Source organism: Saccopteryx bilineata, chromosome 7, assembly GCF_036850765.1.
Source record: "Saccopteryx bilineata isolate mSacBil1 chromosome 7, mSacBil1_pri_phased_curated, whole genome shotgun sequence".
Classification (NCBI taxonomy): domain Eukaryota; kingdom Metazoa; phylum Chordata; class Mammalia; order Chiroptera; family Emballonuridae; genus Saccopteryx; species Saccopteryx bilineata.
Window position 1 is genome coordinate 18015620 of NC_089496.1, and position 20229 is coordinate 18035848.

Consider the following 20229-nt stretch of genomic DNA (forward strand, 5'->3'; position numbering starts at 1 on the left):
AGCAAATAAATGCAGTGCAGGTCTGCTATCAAAGCCTATACTGTTGAACAGTGGTATAATGCCTTCTAGGCCTTGAATCCAGGCATAATCAGGCTCATAACTATCAAGGGATTTTTTTCTTTCTAAGAAGAAATATAAGAAACAGAATCTAGTTACAGATATGAAGAGTCTGAGAAATGTCTCGTACATTAGCCTGACCAGGCAGAGGCGTAGTGGATAGAGTGTCGGACTGGGATGCAGAGGACCCAGGTTCGAGAGCCCAAGGTCACCAGCTTGAGCACGGGCTCATCTGGCTTGAGCATAGCTCACCAGCTGGGACCCAAGGTCGCTGGCTCGAGCAAGGGGTTACTCAGTCTGCTGTAGCCCCATGGTCAAGGCACATATGAGAAGCAATCAATGAACAACTAATGTGTTGCAACGAAAAACTGATGACTGATGCTTCTCATCTCTCTCTGTTCCTGTCTGTCCCTATCTGTCCCTCTCTCTGACTCTCTGTCTCTATAAAAAAAAAGAAAAGAGTTAATAGGTAAAGATAGAAGAATGAATAATAAATACTCTCTGAGCATAAATGTGCATAAATACAGAGTGAAAACAGAAGGCTAGGATAGTAAGTCTTGGGCACATGCCCACATTTAGGATGAGAAAAAAAATCAAATGGAAGATACAAATTCAATCAATAGAAAAGAGGCCAGAAATAGACTTGTGTTTATAGACAAATTACAGTATATCTAACAGAGCTGGCATTGCAGATTACCAAGGAAAGAAGTGTGGTGATTTAAAAAATATATCCACAAACTCCTTTGATAATGCTCTCCCCAAAAGTGGGAGATTAATTTTCCTTCCATTAAGTGTCGACTGCACGCAGTGACTTGCTTCTACTGAACAGAATATGTTAGAAAGAATGAGGTGCCCTTTCTGAGAGTAAGTAATAGTCTACAACTTCTGTCTCTTTCTCCCTCTCTCTTGAGCCACGGGCTCTGAGGGAAGCCAGATACCATGTTGGGAGGATACAGAGGCAATTTATAGAGAGATTCATACATGGTGAGGAACCCAGTACTACCAGCAACCATGTGAGTGACCTTGGAAGTGTAATGTTTGAGGTTTGCCAACAGCCATGTGAGTGAGCAGGAGGGCTTGAGATGATTGCAACCCCAGCCAACAGCTTGAACTGCAATGTATGGGAGACCCTGAGCCAGAACCACTTAGCTAAGCTGCTCCGATATTCCTGACCCACAGAAACTATGACAGAATAAGTGTCTATTATTTTAAATGCTAAGTGTGAGGTAATTTTTTATGCAGCAATAGATAACCAATACAGAGAAGGACTGTTCAATAAATGGTTCAGATGGGCTAAATACTTAAAAAGTAAACAGTGAGTATCTAAAAATTTTAAAGGCAATATGAAAGAAAATCTGTGACCATAGAGAAAGAAAGAATCTTAAGATTTTCTAAAAACCACTAACTATGGTTAGAGTTTGTTAAATTCAACTACAGAAAAATTTTTTCAAAATCAAGCCAGCTTTTAAACGTAAAACATGCTACAAACTAGGTGAAAGTATTTGCAATAATGTCACAAAGGGTTAGTGTCTACTAGTCTATAGATCTAAGAGAAATTCTTGCTCATGTGTACTATGGGATATGCACAAGAATATTCATATTGACATCATTTACATAATATCAAAATATGAAGAGGAGCAATAGGAAATTGGATAAAATATGGTAATATATACTTACAATGAGAAAGTTATATAGCAATAAATACATACGAACTACAGCTACTCAAAGCTACTCATGTCAACATGGATGAATCATACAAACTTAATGTTGAGGGAAAATAGTTGCCTAAGACTACAGAGTATGATGACACTCTTTTAAAAGCTTTGCTTACTCTTCTTCATCACTCCTGCCACTATTTTTGTTCAGGCCCTCATTTCTTTTTACTGGGACTAACCCAATAGACCCTTCCTCTCATTTCCAATCTCATTCCCATCACCATTCATCTTCTATAGTGTGGGCCTTAAAGCTGCAGTGTCTAATAAGGTAATTACAAGCCACATGTGGATGTGTCCAGACTTTAAAAATAGAGCATCATTTCTATGTGCCAAGGTTGTGGGTTCCATTCCCAGTCAGGGCACATACAAGAATCAACCAAATGAACGCATAAATAAGTGCAACAAAAACCCCAATATTTTCCTTTATCTTCTCTATAAAATCAGTATTTAAAAAAAAATAGCTACTTTGAATTGAGATGGCTGTAAATGTAAAATATACAATGAATTATAAAGACTTAGCATAAAAATATAAAACATCTCACCAATTGTTTATATTACTTGTGGAAACTATTTTGGATATACTGGGTGAAGTAAAATATATATTATTAAAATTAATCTCACCTCTTTCGTTTCACTTTTTAGTGTGGCCAGTAGAACACAAAATTACTATGTTGCTTACATTTGTAGTTTGCATTGATTGTATTTCTAGTGGACAGAACAACTTTCATGATGTCACATTGATCTGAAGTCATGTCACTCCTCTGTTTAAAGGGATTTCTTCGGTGGTGCAAATGAATAGAGTATTGACCTCGGTTGCTGAGGACCCAGGTTTGAAGCCCGAGGTCACTGGCTTGAGTGTGGGCTCACCAGCTTGAAGGTGGGGCCGCTGGCTTGAGCATGGGATCATAGACATGACTCCATGGTTGCTGGTTTGTCTGGAGTCCGTGGTCAAGACACATATGAGAAGCAATCAATGAACAACTAAAGTGCTGCAACTACGAGTTGATGCTTCTCATCTCTCTCCTTTCCTGTCTGTCCCTGTCTATCCCTCTCTCTCTTGCTTAAAAAAAAAAAAAAAAAGAAATAAAAGAGAAAGAAAAAAGGGATATCCTCAATGACTTTCTGGATCTAAATTTAAGGAAAAAACAAAAACCCCAAACTTATTAATTTGACATAAGAAGCATGGCTGAAGTAGCCTCACCTTCATCTTTCTAGATTTGTGTGCACTATACTCCCTGCCAAGCACTGCACAACTGTCACATTGTATTACTTACTATTTCTGAAACACATCATGTGTTTATTATGTCTTAGATGTACATATTCCTTCAGCCAGAAATTGCCCCATCCCTACCGCTACCCCATTCTCTAACACAGAGGTCCCCAAACTTTTTACACAGGGGGCCAGTTCACTGTCCCTCAGACCTTTGGAGGGCTGGACTATAAAAAAAACTATGAACAAATCCCTATGCACACTGCACACATCTTACTTTAAAGTAAAAAAACAAAATGGGAACAAATACAATATTTAAAATAAAGAACAAGTAAATTTAAATCAACAAACTGACCAGTATTTCAATGGGAACTATGCTCCTCTCACTGACCACCAATGAAAGAGCTGCCCCTTCCGGAAGTGCGGCGGGGGCTGGATAAATGGCCTCAGGGGACCACATGCTGCCCGTGGGCCGTAGTTTGGGGACCCCTGCTCTAACAAGTTCATCCTTTAAGACCCTATTCAATTCCTTGTGGTAGAACTCTTCCATCTCCTAGGCTGCCACAGACTTGGATCATAAGCATTTTTCTTGTGTATTTTGCCTTGTAAAATAAAAACCAACCCCAATACAATAAGAATAAAACTAGTTTCCCACTTAATAAAAATCAGTAAATAAATGGCATACTGTACTACAGTTTATTGCTTCTTTCAAGCTACGCTTTTATGTCTCTCGGCAGACTGTCTTATTTTGTCCTTGGTCTTTTATAAGATTTTTAAGGTATTTTGTTTTGTATTTTTCTGAAGCTGGAAATGGGGAGAGACAGTCAGACAGACTCCCGCATACGCCCGACCAGGATCCACCCGGCACGCCCGCCAGGGGCGATGCTCTGCCCACCAGGGGGCGATGCTCTGCCCCTCGGGGCGTAGCTCTGCCACGACCAGAGCCACTCTAGCGCCTGGGGCAGAGGCCAAGGAGCCATCCTCAGCGCCCCGGCCATCTTTGCTCCAATGGAGCCTTGGCTGCAGGAGGGGAAGAGAGAGACAGAGAGGAAGGGGGGGTGGTGGAGAAGCAAATGGGCACTTCTCCTATGTGCCCTGGCCGGGAATCGAACCCGGGTCCCCCACATGCCAGGTCGATGCTCTACCACTGAGCCAACCGGCCAGGGCCCTTTTATAAGATTTTTAATGCCTCCCTAGCAGAAAGCCTAGCACACAGAAAATTTATACTAATAACTATTTAATTAGAGAAAAAAAATCAATTTCCAATATATACAGAAAAAAACCCCCATATTTTGAGTCTTACATAACCATCATTTTGAAGCTGCCTTTTTGTTAGCAGGATAAATGTCATGTTTTTTCCATGAGTTTTTATCTCATGGAAAAAAGGGGAAAAGGTATACACCCTTTATTAAATGGAGCACAAAACAATCTGTGAGTAAATTATCCAACCATCTCACCTCTCCTATTCCACTGCCGTTTTGGTTTAGATTTGAAGTTATGTAGTGGTAGCCCATGGGTGAAACGTGACCTGCAGATATATTTGTGTGGTCTTCCCATAACCATAAAAAATTCGAATCTTTTATCAATATTTTAATATCAGCACAGTGTACATAAAAATTTAGACTCTCCACTTTTCCTGAGAGTATGGGGAAACTAAGGAAGATATGGCAGTATCAGACCCATAGTCCCATAAAGGAACAATCACATGAAATTGAGTGACAAATGACACGTAAGATAGGGCATGTGCTTTCCAGGATGTCACCACTCTCTACTGCAGTGGTCGGGAACTTTTTTGGCTGAGAGAGCCATGAACGCCACATATTTTAAAATGTAATTCTGTGAGAGCCATACAATATGTTTAACTTTTTACTAAATACAAGTAAATGTGTGCATTTTATGTAAGACCAACACTTTTAAAGTACAATAAGTCTCTGAATTCTTTTTAATAACGTTGTTTTGCTGTTGCTAACCAATGATGAATAAAGTACTTCTTACCATTAACGTGACTTCTGGTGCTGCATGGTTTTGCTGATGGCTTTGTAGTCTGGTTGATATGTGGTGAGGTTAAGCTTCATGCAGGCGTTGAGACTTCTATCCGTTAAACGTGATCGTAGGTTGGTCTTAACGTTCTTTAGATGTGAGAAAGACTGCTCACATGCATACGCAGAGCCAAACATTGTCAGTACAGCAATACTCACACGCTGCAGTATGTGGTATGTGTTGGGAAGCTCATTCCAAGTTTTGACAATCAGGTGATCCGCAGGGTGAAGTTTTCTCATTTCTCCCCACTTGTGTTTGCTCACCAACTCTGCTTGCTGTCGTGCAAGTCTTTCCAAGTCTTCATTCAGTGACTTGAACTTATTCACCCACATGTCTAAGGCCTTAAGGTCCGCAGCTTGTAGCTCAAAATCTCTGAGGAGAAACCGGGGATGTAACTCAGGTCGGTACTGTCCACTGCACACTTGTGAGGATGAGCGTTGAACTTAAAAAGACCAATGCGCTCACGAAATTCTCCAAAGTGCGCTCTGAATGACTGCAGGAGATTAGATGTGAAGCCCGCTAGCTACTGGAGATCAAGATGTTGAGCAGGGTCACTTGCTATGCATGCATCTTTAAACTCTCCCAGTTTTTCAAAGTGTAGTAAACGGACCTGTTTCAATGTCAGCAATGAAGAGTTCCAGCTTGTTTTCAAATGCAAACACTGCTTGTTGAAGGGATAAGACTGTATTTCCAATGCCTTGCATTTTCACATTGAGCTGGTTCAGATGTTCAGTCATGTCCACGAAATAGCAGAACTTCAGGAGCCACTCAGTGTTAGCTAACTCAGGATGCTCAATGTTTTTCATTTTAAGAAAAGTCCGGATTTCGCTCAGACAAGCCGCGAAACAGCTGAGCACCTTCCCTCTTGACAACGCATATTGCTGTGCAAAAGCAGACCAGGATAATTATGCCCAACTTCATCCAGCAGTGTTTTAAACTGGCGATCATTTAAAGCTCAGGCACAATAAAGTTGACCACTTGAATGCCAAGAGACATCACCTCACCAAGCTGCTCGCCACATATCTGAGCACAAAGCGCCTCCTGATGTAGGATGCAGTGAAAACTTAGGATGGGTCTCTTTTCATGTTAACGAAGAAGAGCCACAAGTCCTCTGTTTTTCCCCACCATGCACGGAGCACCATCACTACACACCGAAATAAGTTTATCCATCGGAAGATTTTTTTCTTTAGCGAACTCAGTGAAAGACTTAAATAAATCCTCTCCTCTTGTTGTCTCTTTCATAGGCAAAACAGCAAGACTTTCCTCAGAACTGGGATAAATGGCTTACGTCTGTTGACTCATCCAAACCAAGAGAAAAGAATGGTGCTGCATTTATGTCCTTCATTTGTGTAGCCTCAATTTGATTTGCCATCATGATGGTACGATCATGAACAGTTCTTGCCGACAGAGGCATGTCTTTTATTCGTTTGATTATCTTGTCTTTATCCAAAAAGTCGTCAAAAAGTTCACTGGCAACATGAAGCATGAATGTTTTGGCATACTCCCCACCTGTGAGTGGCTTTCCGTTTCTCACAACTGCTAAAGCACCAGCAAAGCTAGCCAAATTCCAGTCACCTTGTTGGGTCCAAACACGGAGTTGCTGCTGACTAGCTTGCACTCTGCACAGTCGCTCTTGACATGCTTTCTTCCTGCTGTCCCCCGCTGGATATTTCGATGCAAATGTAGTATGGCATGTGTTGAAGTGCTGCTTTATATATATTTGACTGTTTCATCGATGTAATTTCATCATTGCATATTAGACACACTGTAGAACCTGCTCTCTCCACAAAGGCAAATTCTGAATTCCTCTGTCCATTCCTGCTGAAAAGTACGATACTCCTCATCTTTTTTTATTTTAGCCATCTTCTTCATCAAAAGGGTTTCTGCAATTAGCTAGCTGACTACTTGATTAAAAGGAGGGGAGTTTACTTACTGACTTCACAACGACCTGTGTACATTACGCATTATCCAATAAAAATTTGGTGTTGTCCTGGAGGACAGCTGTGATTGGCTCCAGCCACCCGCAACCATGAACATGAGAGGTAGGAAATGAATGGATTGTAATACATGAGAATGTTTTATATTTTTAACATTTTTTTTATTAAAGATTTGTCTGAGAGCCAGATGCAGCCATCAAAAGAGCCATATCTGGCTTGTGAGCCATAGGTTCACGACCCCTGCTCTAGTGTTTTAATAACTATCAGGAAGTGTCAGGCTTTATAAGTAATCAAGGAACTTAAACTATTGTTTTTCTTCTGAACAGCTTGTTTCATTCATTTACTTTATGAAGGTGTTTCTTATAAGCACTTTAGTGTGTAGTCCTAGTCTAAAATGAGGAACACTGATATACTAATTTATATTTCTTTACTACTTGTGAAATTCATTTTTCATCCCCTTCCCATTATTTATGGGAAGAATGACTGAATCTGCTGACAAGAAATTCTATCTGTACTGTAACAGTAGAAATCCAGGGACAGGATGACAACAAGCCTCTCTTCAGGTCAAAAAGGTTCCATATTCATTATGACAGCCACAAGTCACCAGAGAAACAGTTCCCAGTTATCTCTCTGCCCAACAGGACCATACTAGAGGCATGGCAGATCTCTCACAGCTTTGGAGCTAATATTACAGACTGGTTCTCAGAACACTACTCTCCAAAATAGACCACAGTACTCAACTGGAGTACAAGAAAATATCTGACCTTCTATTTATATATACCTTTAGACATACACAGGAATCAAAGCTTTATTAAAGTTAATATATCACTGAAACCCATGCTGGGCCTGTATGTTAGAAAGTTGCATGTTAGTACAGTAGGCTGAGTATCCTGAAAGTATGGGGGGTCCCACAAGATAGAAGGACAGACAACGATACCCTCACCTGTTTCACTTTTAGTGTTCATGAATTAAAATGTGAATGTAGCTAAGTGACTTTACGGAATAAAGTCTAGTTTTAACCAAACTTTCACAAAATGGACTGGTGGCTTAAAATTATCTTTAGAAACTATACTGGTAATAAAAAAAAACAAACCTCATGTCCAAAGGGAAAATAAAAGCATTAATATCCTATGTGAGCTATATTCATCAGCTACATTACAAGGTAAAAACAGACCCCACTTAATTAGATCACAAGAAGCCCCCCACTCAATATCAGACCAGAATCTGAAACAAAGATTTAAAAATATGAATAAAATTTATCCTGAGTATATCAAATGCCTTAAGATACTCACATGGTAAAATGTGTATCTAACTTACAGATGAATATTGGGGCTCTGTGCATAAAATATTACACTGAGAGGGACTCATCATAAAAAAGAAAATGTGATGATTCTTAGTATTTTCAATGAGTTATTTATCCTACAGACAGAGTCCCAGTCCTTGCACCTATTCCTAGACCTTGCTCAGCACACTAAGGATTCTCCTGGGGAACACTGATCTTCATCTACCTGACATGTTTCTAGTTGGCCCTCACTGCTATTTGGTTTCATCATTAACCTGATATCATCTACTTAATTTTCCTTCTGTACAGGGTTAGTGTAAGAAAATAAAATGTATAACTGAAATCTCCAATAACACAGTGTGTCCGTAAAGTCATGGTGCACTTTTGACCAGTCACAGGAAAGCAACAAAAGACAACAGAAATGTGAAATCTGCACCAAATAAAAGGAAAACCCTCCCAGTTTCTGTAGGATGATGTGACAGCACGTGCGTATGCGCAGATGATGATGTAACACTGTGTATACAGCAGAGCAGCCTATGGCGATGCCAGTCGAGATGTGGACGGTACAGAGGAAAGTTCAGTGTGTTCTGTGGTTCCTTAAATTCAAATCCATGACCAAAGTGCAACGTGAATATCGGTGCATTTATAACGAAGTGCCACCACATAGGAATAACATTACTCATGGGATAAGCAGTTGAAGGAAACCGGCAGTTTGGTGGAGAAACCCCGTTCTGGTAGGCCATCAGTCAGTGATGAGTCTGTAGAGGCTATACGGGATAGCTACTAAGGAGCCCTAAGAAATCTGTGCGTGAGCCCACATCGAACTGCACTGAATAGGTATGAAACTGGGAGAGTTTTCCTTTTATTTGGTGCAGATTTCACATTTCTATCGTCTTTTGTTGCTTTCCTGTGACTGGTCAAAAGTGAACCATGACTTTATGGGCACACTATAGACCTAAAGTATATTGTATATAAATGTTCATGCGCAAATTCAAATATATGCTCTATATTAAAACCAAATTATCATTTAGTATTTAAAATGAACTATCACAGCATGTTTGCCTTTATAATCAATAGGATTAGAGCCTAGAGCTAAGGTATTTATTTTTATGAGTCAATGTCTGAAGTTTTTATTAAAGATACTCATTTTAAAAAACATTTTATTACTGATGCTGGAATCAATTCATTCTCACTGAGCACTGAAAATCAGTCACAGAGTACTACCTCAATTTGACTCTTCTACTGTCTCCTTCTGCTAGTAAAACACATTCATAGAAAGTTCTAGATAGTCTGTTGCATAACCCTTAAGAATTTGGATTATGTGAAATAAACTTGAATTTCTGCTGAAATAAACAGCTAGAAGTTTTTTGTTAACTTTTAATTACTATATGTTGAAAACATCTTTATGTCACCTTTATTCTTAAACAATTGTTTCAGCTGAGTAGGGAACTAGAAATCTCTGGGGAGCCTAAATCTATCCTGACTGCTCTATTATTTCTGTCTTGCAGTGACTCAATATCCATCCTGGCTGTTGAGTTGGCTTGCTGTCTTGAAGTTAGCCTGTCAGTTCACAGAAAGCTGATAGTATTTTTTGCTGCTGCTATAATTTGAGCTTTTAGTGAAAAGGTTTCCTTCATTTGTCTGAGGATACTGTATCTGATGTAGGCTCACTTGAGAGCTTATTATTTCTTCCACATGTTAGAATGGGGCTCCTAAAATCCCAACATATGGGAATATTTAAGTTACCATAAATCCAGACCTTAAGCTGGCAGGTAGAGTCAGGTCTCAGTTCGGAGGCTATATTCTCTCCCTTCCTAATTCCTTAAGAACTCAGCTCTGTGCAAGTTATAAATCCAGACAACAGGCTGAAACTTCTTTCCAGATTTATTTCCCTGAGCTGGGAATGGTCCTTCTCCCACCCACATCTTCTGTTCCATTCCTGGTCCCCAATGATATGTATCTTGTATCACAACAGTAATTCTCAATGTGTGGTCTGTGGACCTATGGAAGTACCCAAGTCTCTTTCAGGGAGTCCAGGAGGTAAAAAATATTTTCATAATATTACTAAGGCATTATTTGCCTTTTATTTTATTATTATTATTTTGTATTTTTCCGAAGTTAGAAGTAGGGAGGCAGTCAGACAGACTCCCGCATGCGCCTGACCGGGATCCACCCAGCATGTCAACCCGGTGGCGATGCTCTGCCCTTCTGGGGTGATGCTCCATTGCTGCCGGAGCCATTGTAACCCATGAGGTGGAGGCCATGGAGCCGTCCTCAGCTCCTGGGCCAACTTTGCTCCAATGGAGCCTTGGCTGTAGGAGGGGAAGAGAGAAACAGAAAGAAAGAAGAGGGGGAAGGGTGGAGAAGCAGATGGGCGCTTCTCCTGTGTGCCTTGGCCGAGAATCGAACCTGGGACTTCCACATGCCGGGCTGATGCTCTACCAATGAGCCAACCAGCCAGGGCCTGACATTATTTGCCTTTAATACTCTGTTGACATTTCTACTGATTTAATCAAAGGCACTGCTGGGCTTTGGTAGGAATCAGCAATACCACCAAACTATTATGTACTTGTAGTAAAAAAAACCCAAAAAACTTTTGATGAAACAGTAAAAATTATTTTATAAAATCCTGACATCTGAATCTTAATATTCTGTGATGAAATAGATGTATGAAAAAAAGACTGTCACTATCACAACACAACACAATGTTTTTCCTGGTTGTCTCCAGGAAAAACATTTAGACAACTGAATTGTACGCTCAACTAGCTACTTTCTTCCTGAAATGACATTTTAACTTGTAAGAAAAAGTCATAGACAAAATATAATAATTCAGATTTAGATATTTGGGAGATGTTTTTCTCAAAAACAAATGAAGTTAGCCTTTTACTTCAAGAAAAACTGGCAGGATTTATTGCCATTGATGTAACTCAAGCTTTCAAGTGATTTATTACTGTTATTTTTAATATAAATAAATGTCTTTTAAATGTAGCAGCTTATATTTCTAATATGGTAAATATTGATAGGTATAATCCACATAAACAAAAGCTCCTGGAAGTTCACAATATTTAAGAGCATAAAGAGTTCTGAGACCAGAGTGTTTCAGAACCATTGTTATGAGAGCATCGCTCTGTTATTGTTCATTTTCCTTTTATCAGAGACCTCTATTTGTATGTGTGGGGCTGTGTATGTGTGGGTATGTGTTTTTGTGTTCTGAAAGCAATGACAACACATGTATTTTGTCTATGAAAATTAACATCTGATCTACCCCCTTAGAATGCGTGTGGTTAAGCCTGACCTGTAGTGGCGCAGTGGATAGAGCGTCGGCCTGGAATGCTGAGGTCACCGGTTCAATACCCTGCACTTGCCTGGTCTAAGGCACATATGGGAGTTGAAGCTTCCTGCTCCTCCTCCTCCTCCTCTCTCTCTCTCCTCTCAAAATGAATAAATAAAAAAAATAAAAAAAAATAAAAAGAATGCTTGTGGTTAAATACTGAGAGGATTCTAGGAAGAAAAACAGAGTTAAGGTGGGGTGTGGGGGAGATCTATAAGACTATTAAAATGTTACTTGAAATCCTTTTTCTCTTTCCATAATAGGGGGGTGGGAAAATAAACACAAATGGCAGAGTTAAGAGAAAGATAAATTTTCTAAAAAGTAGTCTGTGTTACAGACTGATAACCTGAAAATGTAAAAATTAAGCAGACAGATGAGACAAACATCAGTCTATATATGCCCCAACCCCAACTCTGCAATACAAATAGTTTATATTTTGAGGATGCTCCTCTGTGTCATATTGTAAGCCACAAATCTTAAAAGTCTACCTGGGGTAACTAAACTTTAAACACTTTATAGAAACATATCATATATTTCTGAAAATTTGTGGTTTAATGACATTAATATATGTAATGCTCAAAGAGTTACAGTTTTTCTTACTGTTTTTGACACTAATTTTCCTGGATAACAATTTATACCAAAGTAATGTTTTTAAAGGCATAAGTATAAAATCAGAAAAAACTTCAAATTTCATAAATGAATCAAGAAGACCCTACTTGTTTTAGCTCTTAGGATCTTATTAAAAACATGCATTTAACAAGAAAAAAATTACTTCAGGTATCTTACATTTTTGTTTTTTAAGCTTGAATTTTTGGCAATTTTTAAAATACTTATAATTAATTAAAAGGTCACTTAGAAACACAAAGGTAAATTATCAAAATGACTAAGAACAAACTGTTAAGAGTCTTGGATATAATAATAGTCATGGCATATTGGGTAAATCACTTCATCTCTAATCTTTAGTAACATGAGAATAACAACCCTCATAAGATTGTTAGAAGAGAAAACATAGGTAAAGCCCTAGAATACATATTATACTCAATAAATATCTCATTAATAGTGAAAATGAAGTTGACCAGCCCTGACAAAAATGAGAGATGGTTAATAATCCTAAAATTCAAGTTAGTCTGTTATTCCTTATATACTTCCCAAACAGTACCTCTTCTATAATTTTGTGTGTGTGGAATTAGAGAAGCATGTTACTTGAATTCCTTAAGGGCTAAATATTTGTTCACTGTCTACCCTTTATAAGGTAGTAGCAAGAAGTCCAAAACACAGTGCTTGACATTATAAGGAGATAATATCATTTTAATGAAAAACTTTGATCTAAATAGTAGGAATAACTGACTATAAAGAACCAAATTAAAATTTATCAGAGAAATATTAAATATTATAAAAAGCTGCTTTGATAAAAATCCTTGACTTTTACTTCTGTGTTCAAGTCCACACATACGGGGTATCTATTCTTATCTAAATTTTATTTTGTCAACTTGATAGACTGCTTGAGGCAGGAAAACACATCAGAAGACAAAAAGTATACAACATGTCATTTCTAAAGTTTAAAATACCTAACAGAGAACTTAGTGATCCTGAAGGACCAGGACATATGTCTGACAGTCATAATAGGGCTCAAATCTATCCACTCTCTGGTCTGATCTTTTTTTTTTTTTTTTTTCCTGCAGCTAGAAACGGGGAGAGACAGTCAGACAGACAGACTCCCGCTTGCGCCCAACCAGGATCCACCCGGCACGCCCACCAGGGGGCGAAGCTCTGCCCACCAGGGGGCGAAGCTCTGCCCCTCCGGGGCGTCCCTCTGCCATAACCAGAGCCACTCTAGCGCCTGGGGCAGAGGCCAAGGAGCCATCCCCAGCGCCCGGGCCTTCTTTGCTCCAATGGAGCCTTGGCTGCGGGAGGGGAAGAGAGAGACAGAGAGGAAGGGGGGGGGGGGTGGAGAAGCAAATGGGCGCTTCTCCTATGTGCCCTGGCCGGGAATCGAACCTGGGTCCCCCGCACGCCAGGCCGACGCTCTACCGCTGAGCCAACCGGCCAGGGCCTCTGGTCTGATCTTTTAGAAACATAGCATTTCCGTCCTGAAAAAAACAACTAAGAACTGGTCAAGTATATTGTCATCACTCATACATTTATAAATTAACTCAATATTCCAACAGCTCTATAAAGTATCAATAGTCCCATATAAATGTTACAAATATTAAACTTTCACTGAATTACAGAAAGAGAACTAAAGCAATGCTTCTGCCAGCCACTGTAATTAGGGGCCTGAGTACATTAAAAATATATAAATGAGAAACATGCCTGACTAGGCGGTGGCGCAGTGAATAGAGCGTCGGACTGGGATGCCGAGGAACCAGGTTCGAGACCCCGGGGCGCTGGCTTGAGCGCGGGCTCATCTGGCTTGAGCAAAAGCTCACCAGCTTGGACCCAAGGTCGCTGGCTCTAGCAGGGGGTTACTTGGTCTGCTGAAGGCCCGCGATCAAGGCACATATGGGAAAGCAATCAATGAACAACTAAGGTGTTACAATGCGCAATGAAAAACTAATGACTGATTGCTTCTCATCTCTCCGTTCCTGTCTGTCCCTGTCTATCCCTCTATCTGACTCTATCTCTGTCTCTGTAAAGACAAAACAAAAATAAGAAATATAATATATAAATTCTTTATCTATACAAATAATATTGTAGCTGCAGTTTAGAAGCAAAGTAAAAATGCTTCTGCTTCAGCAATTGTATTAAAAAAACCTTTTTAAAGTGGGGAGTAGGGAGAGAGATCAGTTATAGCACTTTATTCACTGACTGCTTCTTATACATGCCTTGACAGGGGTGGGGGGTATAAAGGGATTCCAGCCCAGCCAATGACCCCTTGCTCAAGCCAGGAACCTTGGCCTCAAGGCAGTGACCCCTTGCTCAAGACAGAAACCTTGGCCTTCAACGTGCTCAAGCTGGTGAGCCTGCGCTTACCAGATGAGACCATGCTCAAGCCAGTGACCTTGGGGCTTTGAATCTGGGACCTCAGTGTCCCAGGCTGATGCTCTATCCCAAAGGTCCCCAAACTTTTTACACAGGGGGCCAGTTCACTGTCCTTCAAACCATTGTAGGACTGGACTATTAAATAAACTATGAACAAATCCCTATGCACACTGCACATATCTTATTTTAAAGTAAAAAACAAAACGGGAACAAATACAATATTTAAAATTAAAAAACAAGTAAATTTAAATCAACAAACTGACCAGTATTTCAATGGGAACTATGGGCCTGCTTTTGGCTAATGAGAGGGTCAATGTCCGGTTCCATATTTGTCACTGCTAGCTGTAACAAGTGATATGATGGGCTTCCGGAGCTGTGATGCGTGCATCCTGTGTCATCGGAAGTAGTACTGTACGTGAGTGACGCTGCGCTTTGTGGCGCCGCCACATAAAGTACTTCAGAACAGCATCTGCATCCTGTGCTCCTCTCACTGACCACCAATGAAAGAGGTGCCCTTTCTGAAAGTGCAGTGGGGGTCAGATAAACGGCCTCAGGGGGCCGCATGCGGCCCGCGGGCCATAGCTTGGGGACCCCTGCTCTATCCATTGCACCATCACTGGTCAGGCAGCAATTGTTTTTTTATTCTATCAATAAATATATATTTACTGGGCATCTCGCCTTCATGTCTATGAGACACAGATTTGTAACCCCTTGAAAGGTTCATATTATCAGGTTATATGTTAGTCTAATATCATCTAGAGCAGTAGTCCCCAACCTTTTTTGGGCCACGGACCAGTTTAATTTCATAAAATATTTTCACGGACCAGCCTTTAGGGTGGGACAGATAAATGTATCACGTGACCAAGACAAGCGTCAAGAGTGAGTCCTAGATGGATGTAACAAAGGAAATCTGGTCATTTTTTAAAAATAAAACATCGTTCAGACTTAAATATAAATGAAATGAAAATAATGTAAGTTATTTATTCTTTCTCTGTGGCTCTGTACCAAATGGCCCACGGACCGGGACCGGTCTGGGGCCCAAGGTTTGGGGACCACTGATCTAGAGCAGGGATAGTCAATCTTTTTATACTTACCACCCACTTTTGTACTGTTAGTAGTAAAATTTTCTAACCGCCCACCAGTTCCACAGTACTGGAGATTTATAAAGTAGGGAAGTAACTTTATAAAATTTATAAAGCAGAATTACAAGTTAAAGCATATAATAATAATAATTACTTACCAAGTACTTTATGTCGGATTTTTGCTAAGTTTGGCAGAATAAATCTTTATAAAACAACTTACTATAGTTAAAAATCTATCTTTTTATTTATAATTTGGTTGCTCTGCTACCGCCCATCATGAAAGCTGGAATGCCCACTAGTGGGCGGTAGGGACCAGGTTGACTACCACTGATCTAGGGCCTTGCTAGAGAAGATGATTTGGGAATTCTTTTAGTTATATGGATGGTACGCAGCCTTCATCTAGATTTTACGTTAGTTTGTAAACTTACTGACTTTTTTAGAGGTAACCCCCCCCAACACACCTCAATCTATGCCTTATGAAACTTTAACAATTCATTCAAAACACGTTTAAAGATTCCTAAAATGGACTTTTCTCCTCTAGGCCCTCCTTTTACTATTCATTCTCCTCTTTGTCTTTAAAATTTTTTTATTTTTATTGACTGATTTTAGAGAGAGAGGAAGGGAGAGAGAAAGACACAGGAACATCAATCTGTTCCTGTATGTGCCCTGACCAGGGATTGAACCAGCAACCTCTACACTTCAGGACGATGCTCTAACCAACCCAGCTATCTGGCAGGGGCTCTGTGCCTGTTTTTTTTTTTTTATTTTTTTTTTTTTTATTTTTTTTACAGGGACAGAGAGAGGGATAGATAGGGACAGAGAGACAGGAACGGAGTGAGATGAGAAGCATCAATCATCAGTTTTTCGTTGCGACACCTTAGTTGTTCATGGATTGCTTTCTCATATCATATATGCCTTGACCGCGAGCCCTCAACGGACCAAGTAACCCAGTGGTCCCCAACCCCCAGGCTGCGGACCAGTACCGGTCCGTGGGCCATTTGGTACCAGTCTGCAGAGAAAGAATAAATAACTTAAATTATTTCCGTTTTATTTATATTTAAGTCTGAACGATGTTTTATTTTTAAAAAATGACCAGATTCCCTGTTACATCGTCTAAGACTCACTCTTGACACTTGTCTTGGTCACGTGATACATTTATACGTCCCACCCTAAAGGCTGGTCAGTGAAAATATTTTGACATTAAACCGGTCCATGGCCCAAAAAAGGTTGGGGACCACTGGAGTAACCCCTTGCTCGAGCCAGCAACCTTGGGTCAAGCTGGTGAGCTTTCTGCTCAAGCCAGATGAGCCCGCGCTCAAGCCAGATGAGCCCGCGCTCAAGCTGGCGACCTCGGGGTCTCAAACCTGGGTCCATCTGCATCCCAGTCCAATGCTCTATCTACTGCACCACCACCTGGTCAGGCTTTGTGCCTGTTTTTAATCTCCAACAATTCTATTCACAAGTCTCTTACCAATAGCTGACAAATCTATACAGTCTTTCCTATCTTTAAAATGAGGTACTACCTTACTTCTCCCATCTTCAGTCAAATAGTGGTTTTTCCTCACTCTCTTCACTTTCTTACTATATATCAGTTCAGCCCCCTACCATTCTGGTTTCTGATTTTAGTGAAACTGCTCTTACTAAAGCCACCAATAGCCTCTTGATTACCAAAACCAAGGATGCATTTTAGCCCTTATTTTAGTGAATCTCTCTATTAAACCTGATATTGTTGAGTTCTCTTTACTTAAAATTCTAATAGTGATGCCAAAATGTTTTCCTCTCCATCTTTCAAACCATTTCTTCTCCTTTAGTGGTACATCTCTGTTGAATATCCAACCCATATTTATCTTTTAAAACCCAGATGAATATATCTAACTGCCTATATTGTACGTTCACTATTATGACCCAAAGATCTCACAAACTCAATCATCCAAATCCTTATTTATCTTCTACCAAAAATTTGCTTCTTTTCCTTAGTAATGTATCTTGGATAGCGCTGCCACTACCAACCCAAATCAGATATATGGCAGTCATCTTTGAGTCCTCCCTCTTATTCAGCCTCCAGATATATTCGTATTTCTAAATTTCTCTATTCCCACTGCTATTAATTTTTGGTCCTCATAATTTCTCAAGCAATAGGTCTCCCCTCTTCCTCTCCTTCAATTATGGCCTTTCCAATCTCCTAGCTGCTGACAAAATGAAAATTTCTAAAAGGCAAACCGTAATCATATCATTCACTTGTTTAAAACACCTGAATGAGAATGTGCTCACCCTATATTAGGAATTCTGGGTTTAAATGGAAGCTATCCAATAAACTACCCAAAATTCTGTACCCTGCACATAATGTACTCCACAAATTATTCTGCAAGTCCTCTGAAGTCTTTTAGAATCATCTCAAATCACACTCTCCCCCCCAGGTCCGTCTATGTTCCAGTCAATCCCAAATTCTTCGAGTTCTCAAACAGGGCTATGCTGCTTTAACTTTTCACATCACTGAACATAAGATCCCTTTGCCTGGAAAGTCACTTCCCAGTGAACAAGTTCTCATCCTTCAAGTGTTATTTCATCTATAAAAGTCTCCCTGGTTCCTCTAAGCCAGGGGTCCCCAAACTACGGCCCGCGGGTCACATGCGGCCCCCTGAGGCCGTTTATCCGGCCAGCCGCACTTCCGGAAGGGGCACCTCTTTCATTGGTGGTCAGTGAGAGGAGCATAGGTCCACTGGTCAGTTTGTTGATTTAAATTTACTTGTTCTTTATTTTAAATATTGTATTTGTTCCCGTTTTGTGTTTTGTTTTTTTTTTAGTTTAAAATAAGATATATTTTAAACTAAATATGCAGTGTGCATAGGGATTTGTTCATAGTTTTTTTTTTATAGTCCGGCCCTCCAATGGTTTGAGGGACAGTGAACTGGCCTCCTGTGTAAAAAGTTTGGGGACCCCTGCTCTAAGCAATAGATTTCTCCTTCCTTTAACTTATTACATTTTGTTAATACCTTTATTATAGTATTTGTCATACGTCATTTTCATATTTGTTTTCATGTCTTTCTTAATAGTGTGAGAAAAAAACAAATTTTCTCATGTTTGTGCTAGTGCTTAGCACAATGCCTGTATATAATACATACTCAAATATTTGTTGAACAAACATTTCCTACACCATTAACAATGGTGGAATGTAGGAATCTTTTCATAAAAGGTTCTCCTGTGTAATAAATTGTTCAAACTAACAGTAGTACATCCTTGAAAAAATTTTTAAAGGATATTATTCAAAATATTAACATATCGAACTGCAACCACTAATATTTATTGCTGTTTTAAAATACTAAGAAAAAAGTCTACATCTTTTTAAAAATAAATAATATAAGCATAAATATAAACAACTGCCTCTTTGTGTAAGGAAAAGTTTAACTGTAATCCTCAATGAGATTAAGTCTTCTAGGTATAAGACTTTCCTTAACCATTATATTTGATTAGCTTAAATTGCAATTTTAAATTTTTATATATTCAATTAATAATTTTCTTCATATGTATTTAAATCTGAACCTAGGTTTACAGAACCTAAGCATTCATATTTATGCGTCTTTAAAGTAGATATGTGTGAAATCTCGATTTCAGTTTTCACAAAACACCAAGTGGAACTCTGGGGTAAAAGTAGGGAACTGGGTGTAGGTAGGAAATCAGATTGCGAGATTGCGTGCCCATTAGAGAATCTGTTTCCTTGTTACTTTATAAATCATCCTGGGTAGGTTATTTAAATCAGGAAATCGAAAATTCTTGCTTTTCATCACCATGTCACTAAAATACACAGTTAAAGAGTTAGATGTAAAATTTGCTCACTAGAAAAACTTGCCTGCCTGTATATGCTGGACAGATGCCAGCTGCCTATTAATGTGCGCCTGAAAATCAGCACTAAAATGTACTAGGCCACAAAGTCTGAAGAAAATCTACCATGCCTGGTGTATTCACCAGCTCCTCCAAAGTGACGTGGATCATTGTCAAGGTCAAATTAATGTCTCCTGCGATGTTAATGACTGAGTGTTCCCAGAAAGGGACTAAAGCTAATCGCAGGCCGTCGCTCAGAAATACTTAAACGTGATGGCGATTCCTAGCATGTGTTTAGGAGCCTCGGGCTGACACCGCGCGTTCTGCTAGAAGACCTCTCCACCGCCGCCCCGCGCCTCCCGCTGCCATCCCCGCCACTAGCTTCCCTGACCAACAGTTTATTTTTACACATTTTTAACTTGGAGCCAATGTTAAACACAAATTAAGACGTGTGTGCTCATCAAATCGCTTCGGTAGGAAACAACTAGCTTTCGGAGGAGCGGCCTCAGGTCCGCCCGGGGCAGCCGAGCTCAGGACGCGCGGAGGCGCAGCGGCGTGGCCGCCGGTTTCGGTTAGACCGCAACAGGAAGTCCTCTCTTCCCTTGCGGGAAACCGTGAAGCCAGAGAGAAATGGGAGCTCCCGGGGCACCCAGAGGTGAGCTTCAGTGTGGGCGGGCGACTCGGCGCGGGACCCCGGCCCGGCGGCGTCAGGGACCAACACCGCCCGCGGGACCCCTCGCGCCCCCCGCCCCCGCCAGCCCCGTCCCCAATTCC

General features: G+C 40.2%; 1 protein-coding gene and 1 long non-coding RNA gene across 3 annotated transcripts in view; one reads left to right on the forward strand and one right to left on the reverse strand.

Annotated features, from left to right (window-relative positions):
• The window catches only part of SYPL1 (synaptophysin like 1), a 33489-nt gene that overhangs the window by 12927 nt on the left and 333 nt on the right, over positions 1-20229 (reverse strand). The gene's annotated exons all lie outside the window — the stretch shown is intronic.
• LOC136310304 (uncharacterized) overlaps positions 19935-20229 on the forward strand; it is a 73906-nt gene continuing 73611 nt past the window's right edge. Inside the window, exon 1 of one of the 2 annotated variants that reach the window (XR_010726542.1) lies at positions 19935-20110. This is a non-coding gene — a long non-coding RNA (uncharacterized lncRNA). The remainder of the gene's footprint in view (positions 20111-20229) is intronic. The other variant, XR_010726541.1, reaches the window with a different exon arrangement.